Raw genomic sequence first — 12,765 nt, 5'->3', positions numbered from 1 at the left:
ACGCTAAGTTTATTGTGATTATTATAGTCAACACTTCCGGCAAATCATTAAATAGAAAATTCATAATAATATTAAGAATATTAACAACAATAATAATAACAATTCTTCATAGTATTCTTATTATTATAAAATGATTTATTCATAATTTACATAATTGTGCTTTATTATTTATATAACAAATCAAGTAAAAGTAAATCTTCAAATCAAGTAAAAATTATTGTATTTGTGCAAACACACAACATAACTTCAATAAGATCTGATTGTATGTGAATGCTTCTGATTGAAGCAAATAGATGTAAATGTCAAGTCATATTGTTATTCAAGCTCTTTTTCAAAACCAGGTCCTCGGTGTAAGGTATATCGATGAAAAAAATAGCCGGTTCCCTCCAATGCCATATTGAACGCATCAATCATCGTGATGAATATGTTGCTGATTACTCATTCTAATGAAACAATAATAGGCCTCCATTGACCCGTGCAGTGAGTCCCATAGAGTGAAAATTCACGAAAAAGGCTGCAGTGCATTCTGGGCTTTCATTATGGCCTAATAACTGAGAATGAATGATCACAGGGAGGTAGAAGAGGAAATTAGCTTTGACCTTTTGCGTGGTCATAAGGTTTGAGAATGTCGTTTTGAGTCTAACCAAGAGTGTTCCTTCCTCGCAAGCCTGAGGCGGCTCGCAGTGTAAACTATAGGAAGAGAGCCCATGTCTTAAAAACATATTCCATTCTGTTCTATCGTATTTGCAATAATGAATTATCCACCCAGTAAAATGGTAACAGACGTTTGTGTAAACGTGCTTTTATTCTTTTCAAATCTATGAACCTAAATCTGTCAAATAATGCGATCGGATTCAGCATCCCGTTGATTCGTGCAGGGACACGATGTCTTTCTGAGTACGCACCCCGTGTGTCGCTGTTTTTGTTCTCGATGTGTCAAGATAAGATCTATCTCTGGGGTTTTTATTGCAGGGATAGCTTTATGAGCGAGAGGCGTTATGAGAGTTTCTCAGCATGAAGATCGACAAATAAATTGTCGTCTTCAACGTCTCTCGAGTTCCCCTCGAAATAGCTTTCGGCAACGCGTGCTGTTTTTGAACTTGTGTGACAAATGCCAGCATTTGTTTGCTTGAAACTATTGAGCCAAAGGGAAAACCAGCAATGAAGTTTCAAAGAGGCAATCAATAATTGTAATCCACTCTCGAACCTTAAATCTATCCTGCTGTAAAGGACTCCTGTCACTGTGATCGTTTAGCCTCATCTCAGATGGAGATATAGAAGGAACCGAGGGCTTTTTAGACACCAGAGAAACAGCACAGCGTCTTATCTGTATGAACAAACAAATGGACACCCTCTACTTAATGTAAGAGAGCTTCTGTGAGACACATGAGAGGAAGCCATTATCATGCGGAGCTGTTGCTGGACAGTTGCTTTCTCATGTTGATCTAAAGCCTGTTAGGCTTGTCAGGAACCTTTTCTCATTGCCTGAATTGCCACTTAAGCTATTTAAAGGCCTCTCTCAGAACAAGGGGACAGAGAGCGAAAACAATTTTGTGCTTGCGCTGCAAAAATCGTTTTCTTTACGACATGAGGTAGGATAATTATTTGATGGATCTCGTGCTTGTTTCGCACAAACCTCTTGTAACTCAGAAGGAGATGTAACACCTGCTGACTGTTGCTGCTGAAATTTCCCTCTCTTCTGCTAGAGATCTGTCACACTCACAGATTTAAGGGCTAGTTCGACCAAATTGAATTAGTGAACTAACACAATATGACATGATAACATTATAAAAACATGATTTTACGGAGTGTCTATTTTCACTGCTACAAATAGCTTGCCTTGTTGGCAGAGGCTATTTGCACTAGCTCCGCCCACCAATATGTGATTGAAAAAAAAGAGAAAGTGTAAGAACGACGTCCTTAGGGTAAGGTTAGGTGTATGTGTAGGGCAGTGCCGGCCCGAGCCTCTTGGGGGCCCTAAGCAGAATTTGATTTGGGGGCCCCCCTCCCACCACGCGGAGTCACCATATGCTTGAAGATTATTGACATAAATGTGATGCTATAATGTAACATTATAAATTTATATAGTGAGGTTATGTATTAATACAAAATAAATAATACAAAATCGATACTTAAATAAAATATTTTACTCTTAAACTTCTGAATACAAACTGTCACAAAACATGAAATAAATAATTTGCAATCTTAAAAATAAAACAAAAATAGACAAACATTAATATAATCAAAAATAGAATGTTTTGTGTTCATGAGAAATGTGCAATATTACTATTTGTGTATACTTTGTAAATAGTAACGCTTGCTGTTGTCACGTGATGAGATGTGACTTACGTACGTAATGACGCACGAAAGAAGAAGAAAGTTGAGTAAAGAAAGTTACGGATTCACTACTCGTGTTGCCTGGATTATTCTTAAATCATCTTTACAATACCACAGAATGTTACAAAAAAATAGATACTTAAACAATGAAAGCAAACATAAGAACAGCAAGCGGTTCAACAATGACCTCAAAATCGCATAACTGCAGCCTATAAATTTGAGGATAGCCCTGCTACAACACTCGCCACCATATTAATAAAATTGAAGTCTATTTTCATCACAGAAGTCTCCCCACGGTATAGGTATATTTTCTAACGTTCACTTCAACACACACAGCAATGCTAGCTGGCATCGCTTTCACCGAGAAGGTTAAGTTCCCCTTCGGCTGTTTTCACCAACTTAAACTGATATATATATATATATATATATATAATCAATACGTGAACTACACCGAGATAAATGTATATTAATAATGCGAGACATTTTACTTTTGATGGCGGGGACGTTTACGTTAGCTCTGGTGATGGCTTATAAAAGATCATGGTACCTGAAGTGACGTGAGCAAACTTTGTGCTACCGCTAATCTTGCTCATTTTTCTCATTTTCTGTCCTTTTCTTCTTTCTCTTTTCGGCACCAGAGGATACATCCTTTTTTGTTACATGGCTTACCATTTATTACAGTGACGCGCACCGGCGCTAATTGTCAATGCACGCGAGATGTCTATTGCGCATGACTCAAACGCTAGAAGACACAGCAGCAGTTGTCGGGAAATCTGAATTTTCTTGTCTTGAATTATTAAATTATTTATTCATTCATATTCATTCGTTCATTCATTTATATCACTTGTTTAAGTTATTTAATTGTAAAAATAAATAAATAAAATAAACGATTGAGGGGCCCCCTGGTGGTCAGGGGGCCCCAAGCAGCCGCTTAGTTCGCTTATGCCTCGGGCCGGCCCTGGTGTAGGGCTTTAATATCTCAATAAGTTGCAATCATTTTATTTCTTTTTATAAACGATTCACACTCTTTTATTATTGCATAATGAATTAAGGTAGAAATAAAAACAACATTTATAAGTACCAATAGCTTCTAACTGCCCTTTCTACTCAACCAAAAGAAAACACAGCTATTTTCACTTAGTGTAAACAGAACCTACTGCTATTTAAAGTTGATGTAAAAAGCATCTATTGCTATTTACACTAAGTGAAAATAGCCGCTGCCTTTTTTTAAACAGAGTTATCTGTTTTTGCAAATAAACCTTTCAACTGCCTTCTGAAGCAAAACTAAACATTTAGCCTATTCGCATAGCTCATTTAACAAAACTGAAACCAAAGCAAGCAGACCCGAGCACTAAATTCTGTTACAATTTAATTTGTTCCGGACAAAATATCTTATGAGAGACTTTCCTGTGGTAATAGCATTGCGTTGACAACACAATGTTTTGGGTTAGATCCCAGGGGATTGCACATACCTATGTATAAATGTATAGGATAATCCAATGTAAGTCGCTTTGGATAAAAGCTTCTGCCAAATGCATAAATGTAAATGTTATCACGACTAGCCCCAATACTGTACATGCGACAACCAATGAGATATTGATGTTGTCCATGTGTCACCATATTTAAATGTTTGTTTTAGATTGGTTTTATTAAATAAGCTGACAAATGTATCACAAATGATTGTTTGGCTTCTGAAGACATTTATTAACTCAATGGAGTTATTGTGGGACCTATGTATAATGCGGTTTGGTTGTGTTCAACCCAATGTAAAAACCGCCCTTCTGCTTTATTTTATACCTGACATTTGATGTTGATGCATTGTTTATTTTATATATCTCACGTGATAAATTGCTTTTGGTTTTCTTCATTTGTAAGTCACTCGATGTGAATAAATTTGTGGACAGTAACACATCAGACAATGGATTAGACATTTTCTGTATATTTGTGTTCCTCGCAAAAGGATTTTAAGTTGTGATGACTATATGCTGCCTCGGGTGGGAAATACAGAACAAAACTGGTTGAGTGTTCTGAAAATAGGTTTTCTTGTGCAGCATTATGCGTCCAGGCAGTCATGGTGAAAAAACAGTCCAATTGCACTGCTGTTTGCTCCAAAAATTCTGCATGTTCTCAACATGAAACTGTTCTGGTTCATACACACATACATCCTGCCAGCTGTGCACTATCCAGGATACGTGCCTTCTGTTTTCTGTTATAGCGCATTTTATGAATGGTATTTGGTAGATTGAGATTACACTATAACACTCAAGTGTTAATGAGAAACACTAGTAAGTGGCTCGTGTAGCGATCCGATTTTATTTTCCATAAATATGTTTCAAGATTTGGGTTCGTCTTTGTACAGCATTTTAACATGTTACAGAGCTGTTTTTATTTCCTGTCTAAACCTAATGATGCATGTTTATGCTTTTCGAGAGGTTTAACTAACCATAGTACCATAGACTACATGTAACCATGCTAGAGAAATTCTCATAAATGTTATGGGTAACAGCCTGCATACCACTGATAAAGTATTATGCACACTTCTCCTAAGCAGGCACAGAAAGGAATCATAAAATATGGATTTTCACGATACTCTGCTTAATGCGTGACAATGAAATCCTCTTTAAGCAAAGGAAGAGGAACCGTTGCCTTTAGCTCATCACACGTTGATGCAAATTCATGCTAATAAGACGACTATAAAAGCCACACCCCTCGCTGACCCATTTAGGAAACTCCCAAGGGAGGGATCTCGACAGGTTTGTCTCTAGAGTTTGCACATATGAACAGTGCGTTGGAGTAGTTAAAGGTTGGGCATAGTGAGTCTTTTTTTCATCTACAGAAGTTCAATTCCCATAAGCTATTAACCATCGCCTTTATTTCTTTAACGTAATGTTCCAGGTTCAATAGAAGTTCAGCTCCATCGACTGCATCTGACATGAAGGTATACTTCACCCAAATATATCCAGATTTCTTTCTCTGTGTTCTTCAGAACAAACAAATTTGTACCGGCTTGGAACAACTCGAAGTGGAATAAATGATGACAGAATTGTTATTTTTGGGTATGCCTATAATATCAACAACCACAGATTATAACCAAAAATGTAATTCTTCAATTACAAAATGTTACAAAATTATTTTTGTGGAGGTATACAGTGTAATACTGTGGGTATAGTCAATCCAGTACAGTCACAGTCAACTCAAGGTGTACTTTTCCTGTAATAGGTTCTCAGAGCTGTATTATGAAAATAAATCCTACTGCCCGAGGAGAATAAAACAATGCGTGTTGTCATCATGTTCAGGCCATTGAACAATGCAGAGTCTAATATATCCCCTCTATATGGTTCAGCATACAGCATTGTCTGGTAAGATCTAAAAATACATTGTATTTATTGCTTTTGAATCCGTTTTTTAAGTTAAGACAATCATATCTCCTGTACTTCATTGGAGCACATTTCCACTTATATAAAGCATCTAAACGCTAAACTATGAGTCTGTTCATCTTGTTATATTTATGTACGGTCTTAATCCTCTAAGGTAGAAGTGTAATTGATTTGTGTTTAATGGTGTGTGACACTGAAGTCCATTAAAATTAATTTATTTTACAAGAGCTCCAATAAAGTCTTACATCAGTGATTAATCTGAAATGCATTTCAGCACTCGGATCAGCTCATTCTGTTCAGGACACACATATCTGCAGGCATATCCTATAAACACATTTGAAATGTGGTCCATCGTCACCTGCCACCGATGGTTTACTGAAGTCTCAAATAACATATGGGCCTTATTTTCAATTATTTTCCGCCGCTGAACCTCTCAGACATCTCCAACATTTTCCACTAAAAGTTTCTGCATCAGAGACCAAGGAATATTTTCTTATCTGAGTCCATCTTTCCACAAACATGCAAGAACAAGTTGAAAAAAGACATCTTCACGATGCTTTCATATTCCCTTCAGAATGTTCTCTCAGAGGAGCTGCGTCACTAGAAATCTTTAGTTCTAGGCGATCCGGCGCAGTTTAACACTGCACTCTGCTCTTTTTCTCAGAACAAGTGAGAGAATGTTTTTGACAATGGGCTAAAGGAAGCCGCGTCACCCTTTTAAAGACATCATACATTCAAAACAACAGGGGATGAAATCTCTGTGCTGCAACCCAGAATACAAAAAGTGTCTAAAACAAGTTTTTAAACAAACTTGCCAATGGCCAATAATCAAATAATGTCAATTATAATTAATTTATATGAATATTCACAATAATATATATATATATATATATATATACTTCTACTACTACTAATAATAATATCAATAATGTATTTATTGTCATTTCAAATAATAATAACAATGAAAAGAATAATAATAATAGTAACAATAAATCTATTGTTATTATTGTTTTAATATAAAGAAATATTTATAAATGCATCATTATTATAAGCATTATTATTGTTGTTGTTGCTGCACCTAAATGGAATCTTGAAAAAAGAGGTTTAGACAATTAAACATGAAAAGAACTGTAATGTTGAGAGAACTTGCTTTTAAACTGTCCGATTCAGAAGCTAGTATTTTAAACGCCATTGGTAGTTTGACACCAGTCAGTGATGCAGTTGAAAGCCATTCACAACCCATTAAAGTTCCGGCAGCTGCAAGGTCAAAGTCCTTGGCCCTGATCCTAGCCAAAGTCAAGATTGAGAAGTGGAGTGGAGAAATTAATTAGCTCATATAAAACGAAAAAGAATCCGTCCTGGTCATTTTGAGATGAAGGCTTGAATGACAGAGAGTCATTATGTGCGTATGCTGGCTGAGAATATTTGAGAGGAGAAGCGTCCATGTGCCGAGTTTATTGAAAGCAATGAATCACCTGACAGCAAACGTTTCCTAAATTCATAATACAGGATCATCCTCACCAAGGCAATTCATTCTTTCAATAGGACCTTTCCCTGGTATTTCATTCATCAACATAGTTTTTATCCAGCTTTGTTATTATACAGGTACAGTATCATCAATTCTGGTGTTACTGAGGGCAAGACTGACTATTTGAGTGGGTGACACAGGCTCCAAATTCTGTATTTTCTTTACTCAAACTGTAACTCTCATTTTATTAGCTTACCATAACTTAACATTAATATAATTTCATAAACATCATCATCTCATCATCAGATGGCAAGTCTCAGACTGCCCACAGTGGGATCACAGACTGTATGATTGATACTGTATCGTGCACAGAAATAACTAGATCTCAAAGCTATTTTAGAAAATGCTTGTGGGTGTATTGGTAACATACATTTACATTTACATTTAGTCATTTAGCAGACGCTTTTATCCAAAGCGACTTACACAGAGTCCGGGGAGCAATAAGCGATCTGTCATAAAAGAGCAATAGTACAATAGGTGCTAATACAAAGTTACTAGTTTCAACAAAAGCTAGACCACTAACTGTTGAGAGAAGTGGGTTAGTTACCAACAGACAGACACCATCAATGGCAACAGCCGCTTAGTCTCGTGGGTTCAATGTTCGGGACTTCAGAATTTATTCTGCAAATGCATTTCAATCTTCCATTATTTCCTAACTGTTTTTGGCAAAAAGAGAAAAAACACCTAAAGCGAGCATAAAACATTTTTGCGCTTTTTAATTTGAAATTTGGCGTTTCCATTACTCGTTTCTGATGCGAAACTTCCTAAGGCATATAAACGGTTGATGGAAATCCGTCTATTCCAGACCACCACATAATAATTTTGTTAAAGTGCCACCTACGGGTCAAAAATAATGAACAAATTAATTGTTCTGAAAAAGCATTTCTAAAAATGTGGCCATTAAAAAACATGATTTCTTATTTGGCTGAATCACACTGAATCCCGCAGGCTCTGATATTGCCACAAATTCCCCCCTTTGTGGCCTTTGTTGGTTACCACAATTGGTGCTTGCAACTATATTTCATAGGAGCAGCTGCGCAACTACCCAATGTTAGGGGGGTATGCAGAAACAGTTTTGGCGCCCCCCCTGCTTAATAAAAAAGTGTGCCGTACATCATCATGTATGGGCTTGAAATAATAAAGGTTTATTTTAAAAGCATATCAGACAGCTACTGTAAGCCTACCATAATTATATGGTATATGAACACAAATACATAAAAATCTATTCATGGAAATTTCTCTGCCATTTCTTTCTTTCTGTCGTATGTAAAACGTACCGATCCGTACCGAAACCTGACACAAGTGTATCGTATTGAACCGAACCCTGAATTTTGTGAACCATTACACCCCCACCTTTTCCATATTAATAATATTAAGAAATCAATCTGTTGGTATGAAGTTGGTATCAAGCTCCCTCTATACTTCCACCTAATGTTAGACCTACCAGTTGCCTCCCCTGTCTTTCCTGATCCACCATCCTCACACCTGAATAAAATTTCATAAAGTACAAATATGACACACACACACACACACGCACACACATATAGAAAAGTCATTACAGGGTCACATCTCTCTCTCTTTAAAGGTCTGTGCTGATATACATACATACACATATAGCACAGATCTTTAAAGAGAGAGAAATGTGGCCCTAATTACAGCTTCCATGTCACCCAGCAGATGTAAAGTAGCCTGTATGTCTGACAGCACAGCTGAGCTAACATGAAGCTAATGGTAAAAATTTTTATAAACAAGCCTTATTAAATAAGCAATGTTTTCCAGCTTCTAGTCATTTACATTTATTAGACGCTTTTATCCAAAGCGACTTACAAGTAGTTTTTTTTGTTACAGTGGCACATTACTGCAGAGCAATCAGGGGTAAGGTGTCTTGCTCAAGGGCACTTCAGTCATGACCTGCTGCCACTGAGATTAGAACCAGCAACCTTCTGATCACACCCCAACGCTCTAACCATTAGGCCACATTCATGATTTTAACCAAACATTTAGACCAAATTTTGGCCAAAATCTAAATGTAGATATCAGCAGCAACATTATTTTGCATTAAGTTAGCAAACACTTGCCAGTCAATATTTATATTTGCAAGCCTCCAAGTTTGGTAGCAAATCTTTTCATGATTCCACGGTCAGAAGCTCAGCAAGCTCGCTAGCTAATGTTAGTCTGTTAACATGAATATTGTATTTGCAAGAATAGACGTCACATTTTAAATCCGTTGCCTTTCACCATCCACGTATTTAGCTGCTGTCGCATCCCTGGACAGGCCATCTCCTTTTTCCATCTTTCTTTTTCTATTTTAGACCCCGAAGGCTTTTTTGGTTTATCCATCTTTTTCAAATTCAAATTTCAACGACAACTCACCAACGTTACTGTGTACTTAACATAACTCACGGCGCCCCGCCCACTCGCGATATTACCCGTCTAAATAAATTATATGATGGAATCTTATGAGGGCACCGGTGCAGCCTAGCCTGTTACTCCTCTTAAATGTATATAACTTTTTATATATACAATAACTTATATACATTATAAAATGTATATAACTTTTATTATTTCAAATTTTTTAAACCATCGCGTTGGCTCCCCCCATGGTGCGGCGCATATAGCGCATACCCACTTTTTGCGCCACTGCATAGAGGTATGGTTTGACAGCATTGAAAAGTGACTTTATACCAGACAATGGTCAACAGTTTAGGTGAGTCTAAAATGAACAAAAGAGCTGGCACCATTTTTAAACCCAGGTAATATGTTCCTGCTGACCACCCCAGCAAATGCAAGGGAATTTCACACAATGTGCTCCTGAACGGTGACTGAAATAATTCATTGTGACGTCTCGGAGTGATTGAAAAGAATCGTTCATTCAGCGATGTTTGTACACAGACTGAATCTGAGGCTTGTGTGCTATTATAGAATGGTTCAACCCTAACAGCCCAATTACACTCTCTCTATGCACAATTTACTCTGGTGAGAGCTGCCCAGTCACCCTCCACTGAGAGCGGACAGGACTGAGCCAATTTCTCTCCAGTCTCTTAACCAATTAGGGATGAAAACACACTTTGGCTGTCACACAGGAGCATGAGACAAGTAGTGTAGAGCGAGAGGCGGATAAATGGAAGGAGCAAAACAATCAAAGAAAGATGGAAAAATAGCCCGGAGTTGTTGTGTTGACAGAGACCGCATCTTTTGAGTGGAAGAAATAACCGACCCATAATACCAGTTTAACATCATTTTATTCTCTAGACAAGGGGTTAAGGTTTGGCTGGTTAGCACAGTAGTCAGAATATGTATTAATGGAAGGGAAGTGAATGAATATATATAGTCTGTATTCCCAAGGGTAAAAATGAAGGGTCAAGAACTGGGAATCCCAAAATTTCAAGAGGTTGTTGAACTACACAATTCTACACTGTAGTCAAAAAACAGCTTCCTAAATGTTTTGTTTGCACATTAGCATTTTTCTGACATCATACATATACAGTCAGCAAAAGATTACCTCAACAGAAAGACATTGACATACATTTCACCAAATGATCCATTCTGTGAACTGATGAGAACAGAGCTGGTCCGTTACAGTCATTATTACACCTCAAGCAATAATTGTTTTTTAACTAACAACAGGATCTCAATGTCAGGGCAGTTTGCCAAATATTGACCAATTCTTGCTTTTGATAAAATCTCAAATGTTTGTTATGACATCTTTAACAGCTTTCTGTATTTGTTCAGAGGGAATGGATTGCATGTCAGCGAATTTTGTTACAGCAGAGATGTCTCCAGAATTAATAATCACAAAAAATAAGGCCAGAGTTTTCAAAATTCCTCATGACAATGAATTATAATTGTATCTAACTATTCAGATTTTTCACTGGAGAGAGTTTTTTGTATTACACATAGTTTGTTCGGTTGAGAAATGTAAATGTTACCGTGCTTCACTAACCGTATGTGTACTTTTATATTTGAAACATGGCAGACACAAACATAAAAATGAAGAACTAAGAGGATTAAGAAGATCAAGGTGTACATCTATGGCAGTTCCTTTATAAAGCCCTACATTCTCTAAACCTAGCTTCCTGTAGCTCATTGGTAAGAGCATTGCGTTGACAACGCAAAGTTGTGGGTCCGATCCCAGGGGATTGCACATAAAGTGCAATGTATAAATGTATAGGATAATGCAATGTAAGTCGCTTTGGATAAAAGCATCTGCCAAATGCATAAATGTTAAGTCATGTTTTATCACGCAACTTTCTATCTTGTGTAAAATTGTCAATACATTGAGATTTGTGTGGTACACACAAAAAATTTAAACATTTCTTTCAGAGATTTTCAGATGTCCACTTGAGTGAAGTACAGTATGCGAAATCTCCGTATGATAGGGTTAAAAGAATGACACGGAAAGTACACCAAGGTAAAAAACTCAATTCAAAAAATTTCAAAGGACCTGCAGACACATGTTCTTGGTTTTATGTTCAGGAAAGCAATATTAAAGGCAGGATTAGTATTTAAAAGTCCAAGCCGGTTCCAGCTGGAAACAAGAAAACACAAATGCAGGTCATCAAGTTCAATTATCACAATTTTGCACAATATTGTTGCTGAATATAATCATTTATTTCATGGTAATTGAGAAATCTTGTCCATCAGAATGTTTTCATTTCATTTGGATGCTTAAATTAAGACAAAAGAAAATATGACAGTAAAGAGATCAAATACAACATGTTTTATTACAATGCTAACAATTTGGATTCAAGCAAAGACTGTAGCTGTCATGTAGGCCAATTTGTATGTTTCTCAGTATATTCTCTGTGTGTTATCATCATGTTATTTTCTGTATTCGGCATTGTGGATTTAACATTAACCTTGCGCTTCTGATAACAGAAAAAAGAAACGCCTTATATTTTTTGGCTTTATGCTGAATTGTGTTCATGAGCGTAATGTTAGCCTGAGGTCATCTGTAGGGCTTCACCGTCACCCGGCTGAGATAATGGCACAAGATGAAAGCAGAGCTCCTTCACTGCTCTATTTTTCTGGCCATTCCAGTTTCTCATTTTAAGATTCAAGGACTTAAGATTTGTGCAAAACAGACTTAAATAAAGCCTGTTGTGGAAAAATATCCAGACCGACATTTTTGCGAAAACAATCACATCTTTTTTCTCAGTATGGGACTTTTATGAACAATACAGAACATTCACATCTGTCCTGACAGGCTGTTGTCTGGCGTATTTGTTACCTAAGATTAACAATTCCCAAAATATAAATCTATTGTTAAACACAATCGTCCCCTCTGCAGTTTTATTAAGCTTAGTTAAACTGAGTTAAACTTAGAGCTCAAGTGGGTTCAAGCCCCCTCTGAGGACAGCAAGCTAAGTTTATTTGCCCAAAACTATTGAGACTGAATGGTCAGATGAACTTGTGAAACAAACAATAAAGAAAATCGAATAAAACAATCGGTATAACCTTTTATAATATGGTTTCATGCTTAACATGTAGTTATGCAGGAACAAAAGCAGAACAAATGGTTAG

This window comes from Barbatula barbatula (assembly GCF_947034865.1).
Source record: "Barbatula barbatula genome assembly, chromosome: 5".
Lineage (NCBI taxonomy): Eukaryota > Metazoa > Chordata > Actinopteri > Cypriniformes > Nemacheilidae > Barbatula > Barbatula barbatula.
The sequence above is the reverse complement of the archived record's forward strand: the minus strand, read 5'-3'. Positions refer to the sequence as shown.